General features: G+C 33.5%; 1 long non-coding RNA gene across 2 annotated transcripts; it reads right to left on the reverse strand.

Moving 5' to 3' along the window:
* Positions 1-4,713: 4,713 nt before the first annotated feature.
* On the reverse strand, positions 4,714-16,360 carry LOC126974364 (uncharacterized). 2 transcript variants are annotated; one of them, XR_007731511.1, is made up of 4 exons: positions 16,237-16,360; positions 15,011-15,284; positions 8,386-8,702; positions 4,714-4,804 (listed from the first exon to the last, which is right to left on the reverse strand). It is a non-coding gene; the product is annotated as an uncharacterized LOC126974364 (long non-coding RNA). The 2 variants fall into 2 exon arrangements; XR_007731510.1 differs by lacking the exon at positions 16,237-16,360 and adding an exon at positions 16,050-16,230.
* Positions 16,361-17,838: the final 1,478 nt, after the last annotated feature.

The following is a 17,838-nucleotide window of genomic DNA, read 5'->3' on the forward strand; positions in this document are numbered from 1 at the left end:
ATTTTAATTTTAAGTCATGCATTAATATAGCATGGACGGTGGTATAGCTTACTTATGACGTAACTTACAGGCTCATTTATTTATCATATTCTCATCGAAATCTAAGATACAGTTTCGATCATATTGAAGGTGTTTTTTATATATGGGAGGGACGCACACTAACACAAAGTGTCATACATCATCATCGTGAGTGTAAGACGAAGCTTTCACGCACACTAATATAATATTAGTTTAGTTAATATTCCTGCCCTTTTTTATCGGTTGTCTAACAGCGAGATACTCTTTTTTTTTAATGAAAATAAGGGACAAGACGAGCAGGACTTTCAGCTGATGGTAATTGATACGACCTGCCCAGTAAAATGCAGTGCCGGTCAGGATTCTTGAAACCCCAAAAATTCTGAGCGGCACTACAACTGCGCTCGTCACCTTGAGACAAGATGATTAGTCTCATTTTCCCAGTAATTTCACTACCTACGGCGCCCTTCAGACCGAAACACAAATGCTTACACATTTCTGCTTCACAGCAGAAATAGGCGCCGTTGTGGTACCCATAATCTAGCCGGCATCCTGTACAAAGGAGCCTACCACTCCTTCTACACGTATAAATGATCTTAGCAAAATCTATTTAGAATGACACAAACACATGAAACATTATAATATATTAAAACTGCTAGATTAACAAAAACTCAACTCACCAACTCAATTAATTCTTGAACTTTAATTTGACCTGAGTCATTTGCTTTGTGTAAATAATTTGACTGTTCAAACTTAGATAATTTATACATAAAGATTCTGAGACTCAAAAGCTGTGAAAGCTTCGAAAAAAATAGCAGTGAACTGTTAGCCTCTATTTTCAGCAACCCACGCACACTTAAATAAATTGACTGACGTATCGCGAGTGTAACCCGAAACTAAAGCTAAAGCTAAGTAATCTTGTACACTCAAGTAATAAACCTGGCCTATGACAACAGCTAGAGGAGAGTAGATCAACACGAATAAAATATTATCCAAGTGATCAAATTTTAAGTTAAGTTAAGCGTTGAAAATTAATTTTGTACATTCTTAAAGTTCTTTAAGTTGTTAATGGAGACATAATTTAACAAAAACACTTTGTAATTGTCAAACATTTATATTTTGTAATAATCTGCTTCCTTCTGTATCATACCAGGTTCGAAGATCCCACGTTTCCTAAACGACTGTATCTGATCAACAATTGCACTGTACATTGGCTTGTAGAATATCTCAAACAGATGGACATCGTCATCATCAGATAACTGACAGTATTCCTTCCACCACGGCAGCACCAGGTATGTTCCCGCACCATTCATCTGCATAAAGTCACAGAACTCTTTGTTTGGTATTTTAGAGTTCTTAGTGATTTCATTTCTTATAAATAATGGTGAGTTATTCTTAGGTAGCTGTTTTGTTGCGGGATACCAAGAACAAGATGCCAAGGATATGATAGATAGGTATACAATTGCCTGTAAATGATATACACTTAAATTACTATAAACTTTATGGCAACATTAAGAAGAAGAAGAGAAGGAAAAAACCACTCTGTATGTACGTACAAAGATAGACATGCATGTTGCTATTATAAAGATGGGACAGTATGTCTTACACAACAAGACATATTTTTTTATAATAATAAGAGGCGAGACGAGCAGGATGTTCAGATTATGGTAATTGATACGCCCTACCCATTACAATGCAGCGCCGCTCAGGATTAATGAAAAACCCAAAAATTCTGAGCGGCACTACAACTGCGCTCGTCACCTTGATACATAAGATGTTAAGTCTCATTTGCCCAGTAATATCACTAGCTACGGCGCCCTTCGGACCGAAACACAGTAATGCTTACACATTAGTGCTTCACGGCAGAAAAAGGCGCCATTGTGGTACCCTAGCCGGCATTTGCAAAGGAGCATCCCACTGGTAAAAAAATTCCTGACAACTTAATAAATGCATACGTAAATGTTGAAGTTTTCACTTCTACACTACACTTCACTTCGGCACGCTCGAAGTTCCGCAGTTTTTTAAAGCGAAACTTTTATTACATCAAACGTTGCATGTCGCGTGACGGTCGGGCGGTGCGTATAGTTCGCAGCAGCTGACCGTGTAGTTTATAGACTATTATTCATTTGTGCCAGTGCTCCACGCTATTTTGTCTATAATGTGAAAAAAGTTTCACTTTTACCGTGGTTTCATAAAACCACACAAATTTTTTAATGAGGTTGTACGTAATAAAAAGTCGGTATCGTTTGAATCCCTTGAACTAGTTACAACAAAGAATGATAATTCATTATAATTTTATTCACTAGCTGGCTCAGTCATTAATGTGATCGTTTAACAACTAAAATATTTACTCCTTGAAATTTTTATCAGCAAAGTTTATCAAATAAAATATTGGCTACTTTCTTTCTGTATTACATTTTCACCAATGGGATATTTCTTTACACAGTTTACAACACTTGCACAGTTCTTAATCAAATTGAATAACACTGAATGAATGAAATTAATGTATAGATGTATAGACAGCCATTGGGCGTTTGGATGTTTTGAAAAAACTACTGAATGTACCTGTTCAATATAAAATTATTTTAATTTTTAAGTAACTAATCTGTATTAATGACAGTTTTTTCCATTTCCAAACTCCATAAGCTTTTTCTTGTCCAAATATGCGTTAAAATTACTGTTGTAATATGGAAGTTTCAATATAATTATAACCTATAACTTGCAACTTTTACTTTATCACATATCATTTTAAACGTACACCGTCAATCAATAACCTTCATGCTAAATTTGTATGGCAGAATGACCGTCTAGTGCAACCTTAACATCTTATATCTCAATGTGACGATCGCAACGCGACCGCTTAGTATTTTATTTCTGTGCATCACTGCCATAGGCAGTCACTTTTTTTCGTAAAATTGCTTTTGCTATTTACTTAGGGATCCTTTTAAATAACTAATACTATGTCAGCCTAAGTTACTCAGTGGTAATAAACAAATTTACTGGTGAAAGTATTTTTAAAATCATAGTTGCAGAGTTCGAAACTAAAATACATACATACACATGTGTATCTTTCGAGTATAATTAATTTTTTCGAGTATAGATTGGTGAGACTTGTAATTTTTGTCAAAGATATTATTAATAAGCTAGATTATTGTTAAGTGCCTTCGAAAAAATATTATAAACTAGTTGACCCGGCAAACGTTGTTTTGCCATATAAAGTATAATTCACGCGATAGTTTTATAAGTAATAAAATATTGCCTATATTATAGCCTGTACATCATTTTGTTCTATTTTCAATAGTTTTTGCAGCGCACGCAAAAATAGGTTTTCGATTTTACACCTTGTGTTACAAAATAGCAATTTTATTACGGATCCCTAATTTTGAAAAAAAAATATAACCTATAGCCTTCCTCGATAAATGGACTACCCAACACTGAAAGAATCATTCAAATCGGACCAGTAGTACCAGAGATTAGCGCGTTCAAACAAACAAACAAACAAACAAACACTGCAGCTTTATAATATTAGTATAGATAAATAATAAATAATAATTCATAATATAATAAGTAAACAGCATGTATTTAACAACTTTATATGATCAAGTGATCCTATCACAGGTCTGTTTTTAAATTTATATGATTTTTCATATTATTAAAAATGTCACAAAAAATTAGACCATATCGTGATGTATTATACCGTAAGACTGATAAATAGCATAATTTTGAAGTCAAAATTAGGTTGAGATGTCTCATTCTGAGTTGTTCACATATTGGAAATAATGTGAGATGACCATTATATTTTGAATACATACTCTTAACACGCGTATAATTATTTAGTATCCCGTAACCTCTGAATACGATTCCCAGGTTATCAAAGTCAAATTAACTTTATTCAATTAGGCTTCAACTGAGCACTTTTGAATCGTCACTATAAATATTTCTTTTAAATTACTTACTCTACCATATTATGTTCAGTAAACGTTGAGCTCGTGAGAAGAACATACAAGAAACTCAATGGCCACTCTTTTTCAATTAAATAGAGTATTTTACAATGGCTGTAATATACATAACAAATTCGTTTGTAAGGTGCTGCGTCCAATATATGAGTCGTGTTTAAATAATATCAATGTTATGACTCTATAAATGTTGTTATGTTTCAGAAAATTTACTAACCTGTTGTTTCATTATGAAAATCTCTCCAGTATAATTCACAATAAAAATATTATGACCACAACTAATAGCCGTTTAATAAACAGCTATTAAACGCTTTTTTTAATCACATTTTAATCTTGTAAAGTTTGTTGCAAAGTAATTATTCTTAACGATAGCGTCACCGCTGAAAATATTCTTAAGCAAAATATTTTGTTCTACTGAAGTTCACTTCTTTATTCTTTTATAGCAACTCATCTTAGGATTTTACTGGATTTCAAAATTGATGCCTACATTTAGGAAAAACGAAATTTAAGCTCTATAGCTTATATTAAAATAATATTACCTATGTAATATTTTTTTATTTGAGGGCAGATAAGGACAAAAGGATACCAGAAATTGGAAGAGGACAAGACAAACATAATATATATGATATAACAAAAATCATATAAGATAAAAATGAAAATGCCTAATTAAAGACTCATCATGCATTCTGCTCATTCAAGAATTAAAACCTCAAGTCTGAGAAGAATGGGCGAAATAAACTGAGCGAGCTTCTTCTTTATTTAATAAAGTTTCATTACAATAAAACTTAAATAGCCTGAAGGCGGTTGCTCCATTCCCAATCTCTCTGTAAAAACTGTAAATATATTACGTATTAAAAAACTAAAACTTCTTAGATACTCGTACGTCTAGATAGCGCCTCTTGCTGCTAGACAACCGATGAAAACAGGCCAGGTTTATTACTTTAGTTTGTTACACTCGCGATTTGTATGACACTTTGTGTTAGTGTGCGTGCATTGCTCAAAATAGAGGCTAACTCTAAAACTGATTTTATCGACGTTTTCACGGCTGTTGTAGTCTATCTAGTCGTATAAGTAACCTAAGGGAAGTACATAGTTGTATCGTAAGATTTATGAATTAGACATACTTACTTATATATTTACATTAAAATCAGGAAAATAGATACCTTATCAACATTTGCTTGAAATTGAGATATCAAAAGATTAAATATTAACTATTGTGAATGCTCGCCACAGCGAAGTACAAGACACTACTATTGTTCTGTTTATATTTAAAAATCTTTTGTTATAGAAACATTTCAAGAGCAAAGAGGTTAATTAGTTGCTTTTTCTCATAATTTATTTGCAACTAGTACTTAATTAACGCAATGGTAAAACGACAATGTTTGAATGCAAATCTTTTGAAATTACGATTAAAATTTTGATAAGAACACAAAAGACTTTAAACAGCCTTCAAATTTTGTAATGACGACAATTTTGCAACGACGCCATGACATGTTTTTTGGACTTAAATTATTCTCATTTAAAGCTTTTCGGGGGTTGAATTTGGTAAAAGAATATAATAAGAAACAAGAAAGAAAGAGTAATGAAAGACCTTACGCTTTATTCACTGTAATTACTTCATAATATAGTAACAACTATGTATATTGAATTTGCATTGTCTATATGTTGTTATTTCATTACAATTGGATATAACTAACTATACTTTAATGAAATTTCACTATTTAAAATGAATATAATAATAATATTGACACACTCTTACACAAATTATCCTGCCCCAAACTAGGCATAGCCTGTACTATGGGTGCAAGACAACGATATATTTAATACAATATACTTACTTAAACAATGAATATGAATATTATAATATAATAATAATCATAAATGATTGCACCTACCGGGATTCGAACCCGGGAACTCTAGCTCAGTATGCAGGGTCACTAACCACTGAGCTATAGGGGTCGTCAAAATCTTAACGAATATTTTACAATAGCTTTGTTAATGTTAATATGTTTGCATAACAAATTAGTTTGTAAGGTGTAATAGTAAACGGGATCGCCATTTTCATAACGGGTAAGTGAAAAACTAAATGAGATGCGGTGGTTTTAAGAGTTCAGTCGAATCAGTCACCCTTTAATTATGAGTCTGTCCCTCTGTCTGTCAAAGTGCCGTATAACATAAACGATAATAGGTAGACAGGTATAACTTTCACGGAGTATGTATAATATAATAATATAATAAGCCATTTATTCCATAACCCATAATATAGTTATTAGTAATTTAATGTTCTTAAAATCTAGTGTTAATTTTATTTAGAGTGACCAGTTTAATTATTTATTCTATATAACTTTGGTTATGGACCCCATTTTGGGTATAGGCCTCCCCCAACTTTTTCCATTTTTCCCTATCCTTGGCCTGATCGATCCAGTTTCTCCCCACCGACTGCACGATGTCATCTGCCCATCTCTGCTTTGGTCTACCAGTGCATCGTTTACCTGATGGAATGGAAGATTTCTCCAAAGAAGTATTACTTAAAAGGAAGGAACTCATGCCCCAACTATTACAAGAGAGGGAGAGAGGCAAGATTGCCTACTTAGTGAAAGATAAACTGATAACAAAAGATCCAAAAGAAACCAACCTTATCAAAAGGAAAAGAGATCCAAAAGAGTCACCTAACGAAAAAACGACCACCAACAGACCCGCTATTAAGAAAACAAACACGAACAACATTTTCGATTACGTAACTCGATCACGATGTTTGTCTTGTTCAGAATCAAAAAACTAAACGGCATTGGCATCCGCAATAAGAACATAATACCAAGCAAACAGACTACCAAAAAAGGAATCAGCACCCCAATCCGACTGGTCACCGTGGGGGAAGATGACCACCACCCTCCACCCTCACGGAGTATGTATTCCTATTTAATTATTAAATTTTATTTAAAAGAAGAGGCCCGCTGAGTTACTTGCGCCCGTCCTCGTCAGGTGGTAGATATCGGTTTCGGGTGAGTGGTAAACATTGACACTATTCTTACACTCAATGAGTGATTTAACAATCCTATTTTGAATATTACGAATTAAGTATTACTATATTCAAAAGAATTTTTTAAAGACGTTTGACTAAATGACTTTTTTAAAGATTCCACAGATTAGGAATGGAGCGACCGCCCTCAGGCTATTAAATAATAAAATTAATAGTACAACACTTTGTAACCATATTTTGTTATGAAAAAAAGTAACAATATATACTGATATAGTACATAGTTTATACAAACACATTATTTTTGTATTTGCTTTACTTTGTAGAAACTGGAGCGAATTGGAGATGAGTTTATCTACTGTTTAGATCTTTCAGAATACTATTTCGTATAGAAAGATAAGTATTCAAATAAATAAGCCATTTATATTCGTCAAATATTATTTATCGCTCTATGAGTATCTCTTTATGATAATAGAGTTACTTAAGTAACCATTTCTAAAAGTATGTAAATCAAAGGGGTGCTTATAAAAGAAGCAATGAACCTATAGCAGTTAAGACACAACAACTGATAAACATTCACGTCTGATTTTCAGTGGTACAGTCAACATCTAAAATATCTTAAGAATATTGTTTTTTATTTTTATTTTAGTAGCTAAGTATTTACAGGCTATTTTGCACCACTCAATGTCTACTATGTATAGGCATCTATTTTGATTTGATTTGATTTGAGATGTGCGGAGTTTACTAATATGTTTTCCTTCCCATTGAAACGTCGAAAAACGAACACATAAGGTCGAAGAATTAAAAATATATTGGTATATCGTATTGAATGGTGAGTCCACACAGTGTGTGTGGATCAAACCTGCTCCTCCTCACTGAGAGGCAACGGATCTGATCTTTGTACTAGCAACCCTAAAGATTAAAATATAGTGCATAATGTATCAAACCTAGTTAAACAGAATTTTTTTATGACAATAAGAGAAAAGACGAGCAGGACGTTCATCTGTTGATAATTGATACGCCCTGCCCATTACAATGTGGACATCTATCAACGCTCAAGATTCTTGAAAATCTCAAAAATTCTGAGCGGCACTACAACTGCGTACATGCGACATAATATGTTAAGTCTCATTTGCCCAGTAATTACATTAGCTACGGCGCTCTTCAGACCGAAACACTATAGTGCTTACACATTACTGCCTCACGGTAGAAATAGGCGCCATTGTGGTACTCATATTCTACCGACATCCTGTGCAAAGGAACCTCCCACTGGTAAAATTGTACTCATGTAAGTTTGTGTTAGAAGGACTTATACTGACATCAACATTCGCCTCACAAGGTGACAAACATGTAGGTGATCACTTGATACACGTAATTATGTAGTAACAAATTTATTACTTTACTTAATTATTATTTAATCTATAAACCTCTTTAAACCTTTTCAATTCGTTCAAGGTATCCTTATAATGCTGATGAACCGTGTATGTTGATTGAGGGACAGTTGGCCTCGGTGCAACCAGGAGCTTACAATAAAGATACCACCACGGTAGCGGTAACCAGGGATTCGGAGGCTGCAATAACTTCTTCTTACAAATGTCCCTTGATGGTATTTCCAAGCACGGTCTTCCAGGCTGGTCTTCGCACTCGCTTTGGATTGGTACCAGACCTGGGGTAAACGGGGCTATTACTGGACCCCAGTCTCTATGATACGAGGAGGCTTTGGTGATTATAACGAAGATCCACAAACTTCGCATCTATTAAACATTTTTTTATCATTAATATTACATATTGATTATATTCTTATACTTTTTTTCTATTTCTAATTCTGTAATACTAGTGTACAGTGCTACTAGTACTATAGTGTGATGTGTGTGTGTGTGTGTATGTATGGATGTATGTAAACCTCTTACAACTTTTGAATACAATTTAGACCGATTCCAACAAGTACATTTTAATAAATCTCAAAAAAACAACGATTTTTTTTCATACGTTGCTTTTTTGGAATTACTTTTAAAGTGCTTTACCGATCAATTCCAATAACTAATCAGCTCTTAACATCAAAAAACACACGTCGATCGTCACCAAGCCGGTCGAAATCTTCAAAGTGTTCAGTCTTAATTAATTTAATCTGATTTGTTTTAAGTAGACACAACAATCAAAGGAGCTCGGCCTCCAAGGCCCCCGCCAGGCTTCGCTGTAAAAGCCTTTAGGGCTATCAACACAGAGGAGGTCTTTAGTCGGTAGGGGATGTTTACACCCGAGCCTGACATATGGGCCCCGTTTCGGGGTCTTCAATACGTAAATGCATTTTCGTCCTCTCCAAAAAAAAAGATCAAATGAGACTGTATAGAACTGCTCCCACTATTCAAGTTACCACTTGTCAAACTCTGTGACGGTAAACATATCGAATGCAAGCAATACATTCTTCTTTTGAATACCAAATATATCTGGATATTTAAAACACTTCAAACCGTTATTATTGATTCAAAACTTACTTTTTGATATCCATATTTGTTGAAATGTAAATTATCAAAATACACTTGTAGCGCCTACAACATTTCAATAGCAAAACTATCCTTTCTCATCAATAGTAGACGAAAATGCTAAATAAAAGATATTATCAGAAATCATACATATATTTGATATAAAATTATCCTATTGCCCATAGGTGAGTCAGGTAATAAGCAGGGTAATATGAATAGTACGGATAGTAATTGGGATAATAGTAGGGATAATAAAAATAGTAATAATAAAAATAGGAACAATAAAACATAAAATGTAGCGCTGGCCTCTGTTTTTGATCATTGTTTTCTTTAGTTTGTTTCAAATCCGGATTATATATAGATTGCTTTGTCGCAGTATAAAAGTCCGCCATTATTATAAATGACAGAAGAATATATTGTTTTCGTCGAAACATTCTTAAGAACTCACTTTTTATATTTAAAATAAAAACAAAGTAACATGAAACGTGGTCAGCGTTTTGAAATTTTATGTTATTACGTTATCGATAATTAATTACCGGTTTATTGAATTTACGCGCCTTAAGTGCGTATTTTAACGATAATTTAAAAATATGAAATTAGTAAATGTGTGGTTACCTTAATAACTACCGACACTTTATTTTTTATTCATAAGATTGTTGTTTTTGTAATTATTTGCCTTAGATAGTATCAACAGGTGTGATGATTAAGGATTAAAGAATAACAAAATGATATATTAAGAAAATACACATACATATGTGATGAAACGTTTCAAAGAAATTGTGAACGCAGTTTTGTTATAAATATTGAGATTAAAACGATATTCAATGAAATTAAACATTTAACGTACACATATTATAATCATATTTAAGTTAACGTTAACTGAAACATAAATGACGTCACGGCTTAATAAACATCGCGTCGCTTCAAGTTTAAGTTATTAAATATTAGAAAGAAGAAAGAAAGTAAGAAATTTTTATTCTGTGCCACACACATAACTAAATACTTAATATATATTCCTAATCCTAACTTAACTTAATATGCTGTGTGGCAAAAGAAAAGGCCGATGCTCAGCTTGTGCTGTAAACGAATACTGGCTACAGCCAGTGGCGAATTATGCTTATTGCCACCCTAGGCCCTGTCTGATATGCAGCCCTTTTTGATAAACAAAATTCTATATATTTTGTTTCACAATTGTTATTAAAATATAGCTTTTATTTTTTACACGACTCATAATGCGAAGCATTAGAGAGTGCTCTATTTTTTATTCCTGGCTTTTGTCCGAGCAAAAGCATCAACTATGTCAACGTAATCAATTTCTTGAACTAGTTGAGCTTCAATAGACAGCAATGCCAAAGCATTAAGTATATAAGATTTAACTCATACTTGCGCGTAAATAAGATTTAACTCTTTTCAAGGTGGAAAAAGCTCTTTCTCCTGAGCAATTGGTAGCGGGAATACTCAAAAAAATACGCAGAGCAATGTCTACATTCGGATAAGCACCTCGAAGATTTCGAGAATGCAATACATTGCATATATCTTGTGCGGAGCGTACATCTTCCGTATTTGCTATCTTTGAGCTGATATTGTAAATGAATTCATTCATTCTCTAATGTCACTTCCAAATCATTAGGATACTTTTAACTAATTAATTCGCAAGATTTTTCAATTCAATCGTATCTATGTCAGATAAATTATCAAAACAATTAAAGTTTTTCGTAAAGTTTATAAGAACTTTTACGTCCGGCCAATTGTACGCTTAAAGTATCTAAAATTCGGTAATACACATTGGTGTGAAAATTTTCGTGACCAGATGAAGGTATTGTTTCATTCACCCGTGACTCATCTATCTGAATTTTTCATATTCAGAGTAATGTTCGTCCCTCATATCTTGAAGAAATAATGCCAAAGAACCATAAATTTATGCAACAGATGATAAATCCGCATGAGGTTCTGGAAGCTTCTTACTTTGCAGCATTAAAACGATCTAATATAACATTCCAAACTATGACCAAAATTGCCGTTTCTAGATGCTGTAATTTTCGCTGCAATCCTGTAGATTCAGATCGCGTAGTTGGTTTTTCATCACGATTTTGAGCAATAAATTTCAGTGCATTAATTATTCCACGCCACTCTTTTTGTAACGCATAACATGCATCATGACGAGCAGACCAACGAGTTTGTGAGAGACTCTTAAGTCTTCAACTTGTATGCTGCACTAAGATTTCCCAATGGTGTGTTGATATAGTGAAAAAATTATAAAGCTCTTGTCAAGTATAAAAAAAGTCAACTGCTTCGGTTACAGACTCAGCTGCACAAGTTCCTACAAAATTTAATGAATGGACAGAACAAGGAACATATTCTCCTAATGGATTAATCGTTTTGATTCTTGACTGCACTCCTGAATCTTGACATATTGCTTGCGTTATCATAAGATTGACCATGATAGTTCATTATGTCCAAACCACTGTTTTCAAGAGATTTTAATAAAGCATCTTCAATATCTTTAGCCTTATTTGGTAAAAATTCTAAAAATCTCTCAACAATTTCACCGTTATCACGTACATATCTAATAATTATCGTAAGCTGATCAACATGTGCAATGTCAGGCGTAGAATCCACAATCACACTAAAATACTTAGCAAATTGCACTTCTTTAGAAATTTGTTGCAACACTTTATTTTGAATCAAAGCGCTCGAAAATATCCCTCAAAGTTATTGGGCCCTTCAAGCTCAATAGAAGGACTTTCCTGTTTTTGGAGCTCTTCGAGCTTAAAATTTTGATTTTCCAAACTCGTTGGGTTCGGATTATAATTATAAACTTGAGCCTTGATCGAAGAAAACATTATTTTATAAAATTTTAAATTGCGATGTGTCTTTTGAATGCTCGTCCGATTTTGATCGGCTTAGCGGCATTCGGTGCAATTTTTTACATTTAAACTCATAACTAGACATATAAGGCACATAATATACATATATATAAGGCATAACTCTAGATTCCAAATTACAATGGGGCACCCATGTTGAAGGATTGGCGAACACTTAGTTCTGCTGCATACGCGGTTAATAAGATTAGACAATTAACTGACAAAGATACGGCGCGACTAGTATACTTTAGTTATTTCCATAGTATTATGTCCTGTTGTATATTGCTATGGGGCAACGCTGCCGATATTAATACAAAATTTTTGCTGTCATGTCATGTCAAACCATAATGTTAACACCAGGGACAGACATAAACTTATAATGCCTATTACTCGGCTAAGTCGAGTTAGTAAGTCTTTTGTGGGGCGATGTACATGCTTTTACAACATGATCCCAGAAAATGTTCAAAACAAAAGTATTACGTTATTCAAAAGAATTGTAAAAAACGTTTGTGTGGTAAAGGTTACTATAACATAAATGACTTTCTTAATGATAGCACAGATTGGGAATGGAGTGACCGCCCTCAGGCTATTAAATAATAAGTTTAATTGTACAATATTACTTTGTAAACATATTTTTTCGATAAAAAAAAAAGCCCGCTGAGTTTGTTTGCCCATTCTTCTCAGGTCTGATGCATTCATTTTGGAATGGGTGGTAGTTTTTGACATTCAATAAGTGATGTCACATCCTGTTTTGAATTAAAATATTTGAATTTGAAAAACGAAAAGAACAAGATTTTTGAAAATCAAGGTGAAAACTATAACTTCCCTATTTCTGTTTTGAGATTCTTCGATTTTGAAAGAAAAAGCGGGAAATTAAAAACCAATAAGTTATTTCAAATGCTTTATATATATATATATATATAATTTATCGAATAAGGTTATTAAAAAGAAACAATCAAATTGATAAGCTTCTTTTAGAATTACTAAATAACTTTTCACTTTTGTATCTTTGATGAGATTACTCTTACACTTATTAGACCATAATTGATTCCATCAAAATATTAATAATGCACCTCAAATTGAAAAGTAAAAAAAAAAGAATTATGTTATAGTCCATAGAAATTTTTTAATAAATTTAAAAAAAACAGAACCAATTTAAAAATAAATTTTTGGAATAATACTTCGGCGTTCTGAAAATATTACCGCCCCCCAAATCGTGCCGCCCTAGGCCCGGGCCTCACGGGCCTATGCGTTAATCCACCACTGGCTACAGCGCTGATTTTCAGCATCTAACCTGGTTAACTGTCGGAGTGCCAGTTAACAATAAAATTTAAAAAAGAAATGAAACACATTAAAACACTTACCTGTCGGCCATCTTTAATATAAAAATAATTTTGTATACATATACATAAAATACTATTAATGTAATGAATGTGATAGAACAGAAAAAAAATATATATATATATATTAAAGGATTGTTCAGTGTATATGCGACTAAGGTTGGTTCTTGTATTCGATATATATAAGTTTTTTGTAGCGTTGTTTAAATTCAAATACTGTTTTCGAGTTTCTTATACCTCTTAAAACCGCTGTGTAGTGCTTTGGAAGGCTTAACATGACCTGTGTAGCCCTGGTATTATAAACAGAATTGTCTATCTAAGTCAGCTTATTAAATAGATATATTGGAGTCTTGATCGTCACACCTCTAAAGAGAAGAGTAGCTAGGTGTAACCGTCTCCGGTACTCCATATTTAAGACATTCGCTTTAATGACATATGGAGTAATATGTGATCTAGGAGGAATGTCCCATCAAAATCGTGCACACTAATTTTGCACACGTTGTATTGCTTTTTTAGTTCTACTGAGAAGTCGAGGCCCATACATAACATCAGCGTAATTAAACTTACTAAGCACTAGTGTTTCACAAAGTCTTAAACGTAATTGAGTGTTGATGTAGTTTCTTATACGGTAGAGAAGTTTCAAGCGGTAAAAACAGTTTGCAATGGTTGTATTAATGGGCTTCTCAAACCGAAGATATCAAATATTATGCCTAAGTTTCTTGTTTCCTTCACCCTGCCCGAAAAAACGCCATTAATAGATAATTGAACTGTTTGAAGCTCCATTTTTTTTTAGTTTTTTTGTTCTGACCACTCAAATATGCGATTGAGATCGCTGTGTATTTATAATAAATCATCAGATGTTTCATTGGGATTAAATGAATAATATAATTGAACATCATCGGCGTACAGATGATATTTGCAATATTTAATGTTTTTGATTAAATCCGCAGTGTACAGATTGAATAGTATTGGTCCCAATATAGATCCCTGTGGGATTCCTCTATTAACAGATCTGTATTGAGAGTATCTCGTTTTACCATCGTTCCTGGTAACTGCAACAGTTACCATGGTAACTAGTAAACCATTGCACTGTTTTCTGACTAAAACCATAATAATACAGTTTTGTTAGCAGTAGTGGGATATTTATAGTATCGAAGGCCCGTGAATAATCCAATAATACCAAAACTGTAACCATGCCACGATCTTGCGTACATAATATATTATCTACTACATCCAACAAAGCTGCAGCAGTACCCCTGTGCCATCTAAAACCTGATCGAAGCTTTGACAAAATTTTATTACTTTCAAGGTAATCTATAAGTTGAATGTGCACAATCTTCTCCAGTACTTTAGACAAACATGGAAGGATACTCACCGGCCTCAGATCCTTGAAAGTCGTCGGATTGCAAGATTTTGGTGTCGGGAAAACTAGGGCCTTCTGCCACATCAAAGGGAATTTGTTGTTTATTACGTGTTATTATTTATATATTTATCTTCACCGGCTACCAAATGGCATTTGCAAGCGTTTTGTGCATGATTCAAGCTAGATTGATAGATACATAGTAGTTAGCGTTACAATTTTTGATACACTGTGTTGAAAAAACCATACGACAATTGACACGGATATGAAGTAGATTGCGGAGATACAACTAGAAATGAAATAAAAAATCAAAACCCCTAAGATTAAAATTATAAATTAAATAGTAAAAAGAACATTTCATATAAAATGGTTTCAAAAATCTTGAGAACCCCTGAAATGTATATTCTACCAGTAAACTAAGGTCATCGCCCTGAACTCGGTCCAATGGCGTAGAGCGGCGGCTCAAACGAAAAAGGCGGAGCATCTCGCCTCGTACCGTACGTAGTTTATAAGTGTGCGTCTTGTACTCGAATGTAAACTAGATGATGATGATGTAAATAAGATGTATAACTGTAACTACGCCGCAGCTCGTAGGGATTACGAACAAAGTTATGCACTTGACACTTCCACTCGGTTTGGAGTTGCCACCTGAGTTTGCTCATACGACGTCCACGCAAATTTTTTCGTGCGTCATTCGAGAGCATCTCCAAGGAGAGTACGGTACTCGATGGATCGGGAGAGGTGGTCCTGTCGCTTGGCCGCCGCGGTGTCCCGACCACATGCCGCTCGACCTCGAGGTATACGTGTTCCGAAAAAAATGTGAAACTGAGGAGGAAATGAGAGCCCAGATCGTTACAATGATCGATACGATTAAGACTTATACGACGGTGTTACAACAATGTCGTGAAACGTTGCACTAAATCTATCGAAGTCAGTGGCGGTCACGCGAGTAGAACCTGTGGTTGAGAGATTCTGAGCAAGTGGATATAATAATGATTTAAGTATTTAATAATACAAAATTTTCATTGTCGCCCCCCATTTGGATTAAACTTACCCCAGAAAAGCTATTTTAATATTTTTGTTAACGGCTAAACCAATTTGTTAAGAAAACACCTAGATCTGGCTGAGCTGTTTGCAATAATCTGTTTTTATTTATTGTTGTTATAATTAATTCATTTCATTTATTTATTTTACAAAAAATGAGAATGTCTTGTAACTGAATCAGAATTATTGGCACTCACATGAAAGCTGTAAAATATTTATAACACGAATAAAAACGAAACTGTATGGTTTTGTTGATTGAGAAATGAGTCTGTATCAGAAAAAGGCATAAAATGTTATAACATGACATTAAGTGATTCTATATTCAAACAATGTTTGAATATAGAAACAATCAATCGAGAATATATAAATAACATATAATATGAATTGCTGTTCGTTAGTATCAAGACTAATTTGTAAGTCTTTTAATATTTTATTTTCTTCAATACTTATTTAAACAGAAAGAAAGTTGTTAATAGCTCAAACTCCAGCTAAAATATCTAAATTTTGAATATGTGATTTTTGATGGAAGTGAAATTAAATTCTAAAGATTGACATTCTGTTAGGCAATTTTGTGGTAAATTAAATCAAAAATATTTTGTAATTTCATAGGTAAATCATATTACACTTGAAATATGTCATTTCTTATTTTTTGTACAGCTCTTTCGTATGGCAAATTTCCTTAGAGAAGAATGAGCAAGAAACTCTAGGGTTGATCTTTTCGAAACAGATTAGGTGTTACAAGTTCGTAGGTAGGCTTTGAGCATAATATTGTTTGTTCACAACAACTATTAATCGATAAATGTGCACCTTAAAAGTAACATAATTGTTAACAGATCATTAATTAACAGTTAATTACATTTAATTTCTTATGAGCGTATATAATCTAATCAAATCAAAATCACTTTATTCATGTAGGTCAAGGAAATGACACTTATGAATATCAAAAAAATATGTTTCTTATTGAATCCGCTACTTCGTAAAGTGTTGAGCTAATGAGAAGAAGTAGCAAGAAACTCATTGCCCCACTCTTTTATATCAAGATTTACATTTTCATCGATTTACAAATCATTTCAATTATAATATAATATGAAAGTGATGCATCAAACATACTCAAACGTCAAACAGTCAATTCCTTACACGAGTAAGTCGAAAAATGTAAATGTAAATTAATACAAAAGTTATTGAGTACAGTAGCTGTATCATCCACACACCGTAAATAAATAAAGGTATTCTGTGAGAATTTTATAAGCGATTATAAATAAAATATAGATATATATATATATATATTTGGAACATAGCTGCCACGAAATGAGGTGCTAATTTGAAGGAAAGTTTTAATGCTTTCTATAAAAGTTAATGTATACAACGCCAAAACCAGTGGGAGGCTCCATTGTACAGCATACCGACTAGATTATGGGTACCACAACGGCGCCTATTTCTTCCTGAAGCAGAAATATGTAAGCATTATTGTATTTCAGTCTGAAGGGCGCCGTAGCTAGTGAAATCACAGGGCAAATGAGACTTAACATCTTATGTCTCAATGTGGCGGGCACAATTGTAGTGCCACTCAGAATTATTGGGTTTTTCAAGAATCCTTAGTGGCACTGCATTGTAATGGGCAGGGCGTATCAATTACCATAAGTTGGACGTCCTGTTAGTCTCGTCCCTTACTGTCTTAAAAAAAAACGCCGCTCGGGTTTTTTAGCAACTACAAATGCAAACTTCAAGGGTGTGAACATGTGATTAATGAAATGATTTGCAATGTTCTTGGGAAACTTGGAATCATTTGTTTTTATTAT

This window comes from Leptidea sinapis, chromosome 32 (assembly GCF_905404315.1).
Source record: "Leptidea sinapis chromosome 32, ilLepSina1.1, whole genome shotgun sequence".
Classification (NCBI taxonomy): domain Eukaryota; kingdom Metazoa; phylum Arthropoda; class Insecta; order Lepidoptera; family Pieridae; genus Leptidea; species Leptidea sinapis.